Raw genomic sequence first — 12,086 nt, forward strand, 5'->3', positions numbered from 1 at the left:
GTGTTAGAAGTCCTTGTTTATCTTTTAAAGTTTTAAGTATCTTAACTCGCGCAGCGACGCGAGCCACGGGTCGACGCGGATTGCGCGGCGACGTGAACTGCGAGGCAACGCGGATTGCGTGGCGACGTGAACTGCGCGGCGACGTGGGAGTTTTAGTATCCTAAATCGCGTGGCGACGCGAACCGTGCGGCGACGCGGGTCAGTGTTAGCATTAGTAAAGTTTGTTTATTTGGAGTTAGTTAAAGTCAGTGTTAGTTTCTGTAAAGTCTGTGTCTATTTTTAAGTTTGTTTAAATTGCACGACGACACGAACGCGTAACGACACAGTAATACGAGGGGCAGCGTGAAAATGGGTAATCAGTTAGATAAAACCACGGATGCGGATAGTCCGCTACAAAAGTTATGTGAGGAATTCCCTGAAAGAGCTGAAGACTTTAGAAAATTATCAGGAGCCCTGAATAAATTATTGGGAGATGATCAATGGCCTCTAGGTGACACTAGAAGCATAGAGGTAGTAAAAAAAAGCACAGGGATTGTTAAAAAAAAAATTAATTAAAAGATGCATCACTTCTGTCAAGTTGGCAAACAAATGCTATTAAATTAGGTCTTGCATTGACAGAGGGAACACATGTTAAAACTGTAGACGTCTTAAAAGAAAGAATGTGCGCACAAGAAACTTACTAAGAGATCCTCTGGGACCTCTAAGAAAGGTATTGATCAACTACGAGTTAAAATGGCTGGCATTGTGTTAACCGAGGCTGATGATGAAATTGATGAGTGGCCACTGACTCAGCGCCCAACGGCGCCTCCCGCACCCCCTGGCCTCTTGCTCCAGTCCTCTTCCCAACACCCTCCACCTAACACTCCGGTAGGAAGAGGAGTTAAAAATAACCCCATACCACCAAAGCAACAAACCCGAACTGACTCCTCATCCTCTGATAGTGATTCGGATCCCCAGTTCACAGGCAATATAGCCGAAAGGACCAGATCTCACACTCGAAAGGGCAGAACTATATCTCAACATCACAAACAGTCCCGTAAATCTTCTAGTCAACCTACCAATCCAAGTTGTGAAAGACATAGCAAACACCCCCGCCGATCGAGACGCAGAACTGTCAAACAGTCAGACAGCTCTGAAACATCCTCCGGCCTAGAAATGATTTCCAAGATCCCAAAGTCCCGACACCAATTCCCTGTCAGACCAATGCCAAACCCTGATGCACAACAAGCTGCAGACCACCTCTCTATAGATGTCTGTGATCTTCAAACAACTATTTGATTGCTCACGCTGTCCGGACAGATGGAGAGGACAGTTAGATATTATTGGCAGGAAAAGAAAGGGGAGGGGGGAGGTGCGCCCCCAACCCGGGTCAAGACTGAATACGTGACTAGAAAGGAAGAGCCATCTCGGGAGGAAGGATCAATAGAACCGTAGTGTTGCATTGGATGGATAAGCAAGGATACGGTTATACTAAACAACCAAACGGCCCGAGCCCTGCTAATAAACCTCCCTATTGTTCCCGGCATGGTATGGGAAGAGGCCGGGACTGGGTAAGAGGAATTGACTGTTTTAATTGTGGGCAGGAAGGACATTGGAATAAAAATTGCCCCTACCGTCAGCATGGAAGAGGAAGAGGAGGGGGGGGCAAGGGGGGAGAGGAGGATCTTACACTAACTTCTCCCAGAAACAACCCCTTTGGTCAATTGTCCCCCAATTGACTACACAGCTTGATTGTGCAGGGATCCTCCCCGGACGACGAACCCATTCTGAATGAGTGGCAACCCTTTTTGATAGATACGGGAGCCTTCATGTCTTCTGTACAATCAAAGCTTAAACTCCCTGCCTCTACTGAAACACAGGAACTTTCAGGATTCCTGGGACAAATCTCGACATTCCCAGTGTCAGAACCGGTTAAAATGGGTTACCAGGAAGAATCGGTGGAACATCGAGTTGTTATCACAACCAATCTGGACTGTAACTTGATGGCTAGAGACCTCCTTTGCAAATTCCAGTTGCATTTGGAGTGTGGAGATGATGGGATTATTGTAAAACAGGAAACCCTTAAGTGGCAGTATTATACCACTAGAACCCCTCAGTGGTGGTCTCTGGACCTGCCGCAGGCACCCTATCACGTGACCCTAGCATACGATCCCAGTGGAAAGAATCAGGACCTGCAGAACTTTTATCAGGATCACGAAGGGGAAGTAAAGGGAATTCTATTAAGGGCTAGAGTGACTGGACTGGAAAGAGAGGCAGATTTTGTGGAAGTGGATAAGAATCTGTGGAAACAGCCCCTAACAATGGCACCGCATATTGCTCGTGAAGTATTAGCCCCTCACCATGCTAAAGATTTGGGAGTTATGGTACGCAAGGCCATAGATGAGACTGACCCTACCAGCCGGGATGTGCAAATCGTAAAACATGGCCGAACAGTCCAATTTCATGGGGACCCCGAGAAGGTCTTAACGACTCTACAGCATCATACTGGCTCGGACATACCTGACTATGTGGATCCTCATGTGTGGGCAGAGGATCCCTCCCAAGTGGGTTATACTCCCATTAATTGAGATCCCAGTGCAGGGCAATGTGGACTGGCCCTCTATCCGACAGAACCCACTGAAATCACAGGCAATCCTAAACTGACCTTTCGGCACTGTACTGCAATTAATCCGGCCTGTTTTCTTACTGAGCCACCCCAAGATGAGGAAGAACCCAGTCATGATTGCTTATCTTTAATTTAAGAGGCCACATCAGTCAGGGAAGATTTAGTTGATGGAAGATCCAGACTGTATTCTTACTGAGCCACCCCAAGATGAGGCAGAACCCAGTCATGATTGTTTATGTATGTTGACGGAAGTACTTCTATTAATCCAGAAGATACACGAATCTCAGGATACGCCATAGTAAACCAGGAGAATCAGGTCTTGGAATCTGCCACTTTGAAACCGCCTATTCTGCTCAACAAGCTGAACTATTCGCCCTCACCCGAGCCTGTATCTTGGCCAAAGATCTCAAAGTCAATATCTATACCGACTCTAGGTATGCCTTTGGGGTGGCCCATGATTTCGGACAATTATGGAAAAATAGGGGATTCCTAACCTCACAGGGGAATGAGATATCTCATAAACAGTTAGTATCTGATTTGTTGCAAGCCCTCATATTCCCCAAATGCATTGCCATTGTCAAATGTACCGCCCATACTACCGGAAATTCTCTGGTTGATATAGGGAATCGTTGTCCTGACCAAGAGGCCAAACAGACCTCTCGTGACCAACAGATGGTAGTGCCCAAAATTATGAGTCAGACTAAAAAATCCTGCAAAGGATAAGTTAGCCTCGGAAAAACCAATGCCAACCATCCAAGATGTTATAAAAGCACAGGAGGACGCTCCTGAAAAAGATAAACTGTTGTGGAAATATTATGCATGTACTTATGACAATGTTTCTAAACTCTGGACCACTCCCGCGGAACAGACTTGCATGTCTGACGAGTTGGCCTCATGGGTTATAGAATGTCTGCATTTTGCTACTCATTGTGGAGCAAGGGCAACAAGTGATACGCTTTTGGCTACTTGGTGGCACCCTAGACTCCAGGCGCTCACCCAGAACATCAGTAGTCGTTGCCTGGTTGGCCAGCAACATAATCCAGGGAAGGGAGTCCCCTGTGATTGGGGTAAAATGCCCCTACCCGAAGGTCCCTTTGAGACATTTCAGTTGGACTACATTGAGTTGCAAAAAGTTCAGTGTTACAAATATGTGTTAGTAATAGTAGATGTGTTTAGCAGATGGATTGAAGCCTACCCTAACCTGGACAATAAGACTCAAACTGTTGTTAAGGTGTTAATGAGGGAAATTGTTCCTAGATATGAGATCTCAGCTCGACTGATGACCACCTATGTTCTTTCTCTGACTCAGGCTCTGCGACTAGTTCACAACCAGGTTCAAGATGCTCACCTCGACCTCCCAGTTTTACCCGAATTGTCCCTCGTGGCACCAGGGAAGTATGGATTCGGAAGGGATTAGAGCCACAATGGGAGGGGCCTTTTCAGGTGTCACTCACTACCCCCACTGCAGCCAAGGTTGAGGGGAAAAGTGCCTGGGTTCACCTGCACCACTGCAAGCTCATCACCATTTAAACAAATTTTGCTGGTTAGTCTAATTCCTGTTTCTGTTCCAGATCTCCTCTTCCCCATAGCTGAACAAGGCAGTTGAAGGAGGATCAGTTTGAACTTTTACCTGTAAGACAGCCAAATACACTGACGGAGACCTGAAGAAGGGAAACGGGAAAACAGAACTCTTTTTATCAGCTAAATAATTGGACTATTTATAAGATGAGACTGTGTCTGTATGCCACTGTCTGCATAATAGCGTTGATATATGACAGTTTTGGCGCACGGGAAGGAAGACAAAGGCGAGAGCTCCATGTAAACACCTTTTTGTATATATCTTACGTTTATGCGGAAAAAGGGCACTTCACTAGATGCTGGGTGTGTTCACATATCCCTATACATTCCAAAGGGGGAATTCCTTTGCGCACCGTTCCACTGACCCTAACTGAGACTGTTAGATGGATTCAAAAGAAACGATATTGGAACAGGTAGCTAACCGCACTGCTGAGGCTCTGGAGGGCATCACAGCTGAAATGGTAGCGATAAGGACCGTAGCATTACAAAACCGAATGGCCCTCGATTACCTGTTAGCTGAGAAAGGGGGAACGTGTGCCCTGATAGGATCTGAATGTTGCACTTACATTCCTGATAGTTCAGAAAACATAACCCACCTTGCCGATCACATAAGGAGGGAGGTGAAGAAGTTATCCACACCAGCAAAAAAACTAGGCAGGTTTGATTGGTTTCTGGGTGGATCTTGGAGATCCTATCTAATACATGGGGCAATTGTTCTCATCGTAATAATAATTACCTGCTGTTTGATTGTTGGTTGCCTTAACCTCTGCTGTAAAGTAATGAAAACAAGGTTAGCAGACCCTCTTGTGGTCAAGGGTTCCCGGGTTATGATCCAACAAAGTAGAGAACTACTCAACAATATGATTCTGGAAAGGGAGTGCGAACGGATGAATGCAATACTCATAGAATGATCCTAAATGTTATCATAGAATGATAAAAGGGGGGATGTGGCTATCTGAACGGAATATATGGAATTAAGGACAGTAAGGTAAACGGGATATATGAAAATGTATAAGTCATGGAAGAATAGCTGGGAGAATGTCAGATTGCAAATAGTGCAACATCAGCATAGCTAACAGTCTTTCTCAAGGTTTCAAGTCACTAATCCTGCCAATAATATATAATTGTAACATGAAATACATCTGCAGAATTGCAAGGTCTCAGTTAATAGTCACACCATTAGATTGAAACATTTAGAGACAATGCTTGAGCTTTCAAGAAGAACATCTCATATAGATTGACTAATGAGTGGCTGAGTTAGACTGTCAATCCATTTGTATTTTGTTATCTGATTTCAAAACTGTATAACTGTTAACGCTTTACGATGTAACTTCACCTATCCGTAGGGAGTGTGTACGCTCTATCCAGAGAGTATATCTTCTGTCTGATAGGTCTTACTGGCCGGTAATAAAGACTGCTTTGTTCAAAGCACAAGAGGTATTCGACTCAGTAATTTTACTGAACCAGATTGAGGTAAAAGAATCCAGGAATTTACAATCATAACTGTTGCTCTGTATAAGAACATAAGAATTTGGAGCAGCAGTAGGCCATACGGCCATTCGAACCTGCTCCGCCATTCAATAAGATTATGGCTGATCTTTGACCTCAATTCCATTTTCCCATCCTATCCCCATATCCCTTGATTGCTCTCGACTCCAAAAATCTATCGATCTCAGCCTTGAATATACTCAACGACTAAGCATCTTTGGGGTAGAACATTCCAAAGATTCACAACCCTCTGAGTGAAGAAATTCCTCCTCATCTCAGTCTTAAATGGCCGACCCCTTATCCTGAGACTATGCCCCCTAGTTGTAGACTCCCCAGCCAGGGGAAACAACCTCTCAGTATCTACCCTGAATCTTATATGTTTCAATGAGATCACTTCTCAGTCTTCTAAACTGCAGAGAGTATAGGCCCAATCTACTCCATCTCCTCATAGGACAATCCTCTCATCCGAGGAATAAATCTAGTGAACCTTCGTTGCAGAGAGTATAGGCACAATCTACTCCATCTCTCCTCATAGGACAACCCTCTCATCCCAGGAAGATATGGGCACAATCTACTCAATGTTCACTTGCTATGAAATAAAGCAGCTTAATGACTCTTATCTGGCATCGCCTACCAAGTATTTTTGAAAAGATTGGAAACATACGTTGGGGGTGAAATGAGCTTGCAAAAGACACAAATACCGGTTCAGATCACAAGGGAGTAGCACCGTCACATGCTGGATTACACTATCGTATAGGTAGATATTGGACAGTGTGAATGTACTCCGGTTTGGAAGAGGTGCAAAATCCACTTACAGGAGCAAGTGACATCACTGAACACAAAAGACATCTATAACAGATCTGAATTTGTAACACCACTATTCTATTATTCTCTTGTGCCTCAACTGACTTTAGTATAATTCTCAGCTACTTTTCCTTTGGTAACTTTTAAGATAACTGTACTTTGCCTTGAGGTTAGATTTGGACCTTCTGATTCAACTACTGTGGTCTCGATATATTCCCTTTCCACATCCATTATAGTCATTCTAAAAGAAAGTTCATTTTCCACCATCAATGTATCTCCCAGTCTATTTCACACCCAGTTTTCCCTTGTACCTTCCCCCTGACTAGCTCCCAAATTTCCTCTTCTGTTTCCGCCCCTGCCACAGCACCAAAACGCGGCTGCCCATGTCCTAACTCTCACCAAGTCCCGCTCACCCTTGTGCTCGCTGACCTACATTGGCTCCCAGTTAAGCAACACCTCAATTTCAAATTCTCATCCTTGTTTTCAAATCCCTCTATGGCCTCGCCCCTCCCTATCTCTGTAACCTCCTTCAGCCCCACAACACCACCCCCCCCCCACCCGAGATCTCCGCGCTCCTCTAATTCTGCCCTCTTGAGCATCCCCGATTATAATCGTTCCACCATTGGTAGCCGTGCCTTCTGTTGCCTAGGCCCTAAGCTCTGGAATTCCCTGCCGAAATCTCTCCGCTTCACAACCTCTTTCCTCCTTCAAGACGCAAGTTGAATTCCTCTCCTTCCTCCAACCTCTTTGACCAAGCTTTTGGTCACCGGCCCTAGCTTTTCCTTATGCATCTCGGAGTCAGTTTTTAAAATCTCATAATACTCCTGTGTGAGTCGTTTCACTATGTTAAAGGTGCTATATAAATACAAGTTGTTGTTGTTATTAAAGCCACAAATGACATCCTATGTGACAGTGACAAAGGTAAACGATCTCTCCTCATCCTTCTCAACCTGTCTGCAGCCCTTAACATGGTTGACCACTCCATCTTCCTCGAACGCCTCTCCACCGTTGTCCAGCTGGGTGTCAAATTTTGTTTTAGGACACTCCTGTAAAGCGTCTTGGGACGTTTTACTATGTTAAAGATGATATATAAATACAAGTTGCTGTTGTTGCTATTTTAGGCTTTCACATTTGTAATTATGGAACGAGAACTCGATCTCAAAACATTCGGCAACTGAAACAGGGTAAGTGCGCCGTGTTTTTGGCGGGGGGGGGGGCAATTTTGGCCCCTTAAGTCTCAGGTCGAGCTGTCCATCGAGGTACCAAGTCGGCACAAAGACACGTTGCTACTATGTTGACCATGTACATCTCCTGTTCTCACCTTGCTGGTAGGACCTGGGTCCAAGTTAGATACTCCTACTTGTAGGTGTGGACCTTATAGAAAGGAGAGAATAGATGAGAAAGGAGCCAAAAGAAATTCAGCTTAAAGTGCTTAAATACCTATTGTTTTCTGTCTCACTTATCAAGCTGTACAATCAAAACAGGTGGGCTCTCTATGCAAACGGGCTTTTATAAACATATCACTCAACAATCTCCAAACAAAATTTGATGCAGTAATTGTGGAAAACCCTTACTTATCTGCCATGATCTCTAAAATGACTAATGTAGCTGCTCTATCAGCATCAGTGTCCTTACAGACTGGACTCTGGTAACAAGGAATCTCTGGCTGCAAGCCAAGAGCTCCAAATAACACATGGCTCTGAAGGGAAACATCTCAGATAACCGTGCTATTCCCTTGAGAAATGAGGGACATTGTGTAGCACAAAGGGAACTCCTGATGCACAATCTTTAATTGCTGCCTGCTGATAATGCATAGTATCCATGACTGAGTCGCTGTTTGCAACACTTTTAAAGTAAACTCTATGCAGCCCAACATCATTACCAGTATCAAGCATTTCAAAAAGTTTTCGACTGAGATGTCAAAGCTTGGTCTTGAAGAGATAAGAGATCGAAGATGTAGGAACCAAATAAAGTATCTGGAATAATGGATGGTAAATACGATATACATATATGTAGGTCAAAATATGGGACAGTCAGGAAATTCAAAACCTTTTTATAGGAAATAAGCTCACCAAGAAACAGTGAGTGCACTACAATCAGGTACAATATTCCCAGTTAATGCCCTTCCTGATTGTAATGTAGTAACCCTGAATACTGGGCTCACGTGTAGAAACTGAGTGTGGAGAAAGCAGGTTCAAATGTGATGCCCCTCAGAAAAACTCTGCTGATAGTCACCGTATGGATGAGTGTTACTCACAATCTGGTTTGGGGTTCTTCAACGACAGCCTTCAGCAAACTTACTGCTCCAGGTGTGTTTTTTAATTCGTTCCTGAGATGTGGGCGTCGCTGGCGAGGCCAGCATTTATTGCCCAATCCTAATTGCCCTTGAGAAGGTGGTGGTGAGCCGCCTTCTTGAACTGCTGCAGTCCGTGTGATGAAGGTGCTCCCACAGTGCTGTTAGGGAGGGAGTTCCAGGATTTTGACCCAGCGACGATGAAGGAATGGCCAATATATTTCCAAGCCAGGATGTTGTATGACTTGGAGAGGAACGTGGAGGTGGTGGTGTTCCCATGCGCCTGCTGCCCTTGTCCTTCTAGGTGGTAGAGATCACGGGTTTGGAAGGTGCTGCCGAAGAAGCCTTGGCGAGTTGTTGCAGTACATCTTGGAGATGGTACACACTGCAGCCACGGTGCGCCAGTGGTGGAGGGAGTGAATGTTGAAGGTGGTGGATGGGGTTCCAATCAAGCGGGCTGCTTTGCCCTGGATATGTTGTAGGAGCTGCACTCATTCAGGCAAGTGGAGAGTATTCCATCACACTCCTGACTTGTGCCTTGTAGATGGTGTCTTTTGGCCTCCCTTTGTGGACTGACCAGCAGTGGTAAGTTGACACAACTGTGAGTCAATGGCACTCTCTCTCTTTCTCCTGCTTACCAGGGGAATCAATGACATTCTCTCTTGTTTTCCTGCTCACAAGCAAAAGATGGAAAAAGGCAAGGCAATGCCAATATCTACAGAACAAGTGAAAGGGCTACAGATTTAAAGAGAATTATTAGTTGTGCAATTCCTTCAGCAAAGTACCTGACCTCCACTCAGCAACTGCCCATAAGCGCTTTGGGACATTTTGCTATGTTAAAGGTACTATGTAAGCACAAGTTCTTGTTGGGACATGACTGAAACCAGGAGCTCCTCGTGTGGGCAGTAGCGGGAGAAATTAGATGTCCCATTATTCTGATGCAGTGTTTTGGAGTGTTCCTGAAGGTGCCCCATAAACAATGTACTTGGAACTGTAACTCTCAAAGAACAGCTTGTAACACTTGTCTAAGCAAATGGAAAAGACTCCTCACTGAGGTATTGGAGGGTTGCTGATGCATGCTGGATTCATACTAGAACAAGAGTCACTGTCTTTAGGAAAGGAAAGTAGAAAATAAAAAGGGAATGCTGAGGAAGGATGCTCAAAGTGAAACAACAGCATAGTTGTCCATAGAGGTCCCATTCTCTTTAGAATCAGTAAATTAATAAGAAGTTGTTGGTAAAATACTAAATGCTTTCACAAAAACCTTCACATGGTTTAAGATCAGCAGAAAGTTAACATTGAATTATTTCCTGACTCTCCCAGAATGTTTTATGGTAAATAAGTTATGGCTGATCGTGGAAAAGGAAATGATGACACTGATGCCCTCGTGGGTTGTAGTTGCTGCTGAGAAAGAAAGACTTGGATTTCTATAGTGTCTTTCACGATAACTGGATGTCTCAAAGCGCTTTACAGTCAATGAAGTACTTTTGGAGTGTAGTCACTGTTGTATTGTGGGAAACAGGCAGCCAATTTGCACACAGCAAGCTCCCACAAACAACAAAATATGATAATGACCAGATAATCTGTTTTTTTTTGTTATGTTGATTGAAGGATAAATATTGGCTAGGACACCGGGGATAACTCCCCTGCTCTTCTTCGAAATAGTGCCATGGGATCTTTTATGTCCACCTGAGAGAGCAGACGAGGCCTTGGTTTAATGTCTCATCTGAAAGACAGTGCAGCACTCCCTCAGCACTGCAGTATCAGCCTGGATCTATCTGCTCAAGTCCTTGGATGGGGACTTGAACTCACAACCTCTGACTCAGGGGCGAGTGTGCTGCCCACTGAGCCACCACTGGCACTGAGGGATAGTGACTGACAATATGTAAAGATAGGGAGCGTCCAAGCACAGCAGCAGTAACTGGAGAAATAATTCTCGATGTTGCTTGCTGATGCTTGCTCCTGTAAGGGTTAATTGATGTTCGCAACACAGATGGTGAACATAGTTGTTGCCGTCAGCAGCACTGACGAGGCTCAAAAACGACTTATAACCATCCACCCTCCTACCCCCCGCCCTCACCAACACCCCATACCAGTACACATAGCACTTGTACAGAAAAACAAAATCTCCTGATATAATCGAAGTCAGACCAAACACATGTAGACCCCCGAGGGACTTTTGTTTTCCATGACATAATCAGTCCACCTTTTATTATCTGGCACGGCACAAAGATTGCCGCTGTCTGGCACTATCTCCGCAAATTACCATACCACAAGATCTCGGTCATGCAACTAGGGATGGCATCAAGTAGAGTGCAGGTTCCTTCCCACAGGGAAGGCGGGAGAATCAGGCACGCACACTAAGAGGCCCGGGAATGATGTGTCTGTAATTGGCTTCTCAAGAAAGAACTGCGAGGTACAATGAGTAGGAATAGAAATGAAAGAAAAGTGCAAACATTACAGGCAAGGAACACAATTCAAATTGTGCAGATACAAAACCATAAAAGGGACAAATCACAGCAATCATATAGAAATTAGGATTTCATTTGACCTTACTTGTATGCTAGGGAAAGGTAGAAGTGCATTCTTTGTGCCCTTAGGAAATAATAATTTCTGAAAGGATGGTTTATAATGATCAAACTCTGGAAGAAAACAAGCGTGTAGCAAGTCCCAGGGCTTTGCGCCTGGCAGCTGAATGAATTCAGAGGTCGGTTGTGAACCTTCAGCTACTAATAATATTACAGGGCCCGTCTCATGTTCCTTCAGCCATCTTAGGTTTCCTGTTTCGTTGTTTAAAGGAGATTATGAATATTAATTGGCTCCTAATGTACCGTTCAGGTAAGTGATATCTTTGCCGGCACTGTTCACAATCATGTAACAAGAGATCCTCAAATTCAAATTTTGTCACAGTTCCATTGTCCCTGCAAGCCTTTGAAGATGAAATATTTGAAATGAATCAATAACAGTGATACTTGTGAACACCTGGATGGTGTTGGGACAACGTTTTTAAAAGAAGGTATCCATTTTCCAACCATGAATAGGCTGGATTTACAAATATTTTCTTTTCTCTTTTTTTTTGTCCACAACACTGACGCGAAGAATGAAGGGGCTGGGAACAGAACTTTTCTTCCCCTCCTTCTCCATTTCAGACTCAGTGGCATCACAAACCACGGCCAGATGTGATGCAACGTGACACTCCTGGTGTATAGCTCATTCAACGATGCACTCCAATAGGAGTCTCAGAGATGCGCGTGCCATCGTGAGGCTAGACTGACCAGTTTTGGGTGTCCTGAAAACTTGACAACTTGCTTTTATACA

At 44.4% G+C, this 12,086-nt stretch overlaps 1 protein-coding gene across 7 annotated transcripts in view; it reads right to left on the reverse strand.

The window, feature by feature from the left end:
* LOC139230043 (synaptotagmin-1-like) overlaps positions 1–12,086 on the reverse strand; it is a 383,490-nt gene that overhangs the window by 360,254 nt on the left and 11,150 nt on the right. Inside the window, exon 2 of one of the 7 annotated variants that reach the window (XM_070861801.1) lies at positions 4,920–4,949. The exons of 5 other annotated variants lie outside the window; for them this stretch is intronic. The gene's annotated coding sequence lies outside the window, so the exon portion shown is untranslated. Of the gene's footprint in view, positions 1–4,919; positions 4,950–7,796; positions 7,836–12,086 lie in introns of those variants that run through there. One more of the 7 variants, XM_070861803.1, reaches the window with a different exon arrangement.

The sequence above is a fragment of the Pristiophorus japonicus genome, chromosome 19 (assembly GCF_044704955.1).
Source record: "Pristiophorus japonicus isolate sPriJap1 chromosome 19, sPriJap1.hap1, whole genome shotgun sequence".
Taxonomy (NCBI): Eukaryota; Metazoa; Chordata; class Chondrichthyes; family Pristiophoridae; genus Pristiophorus; species Pristiophorus japonicus.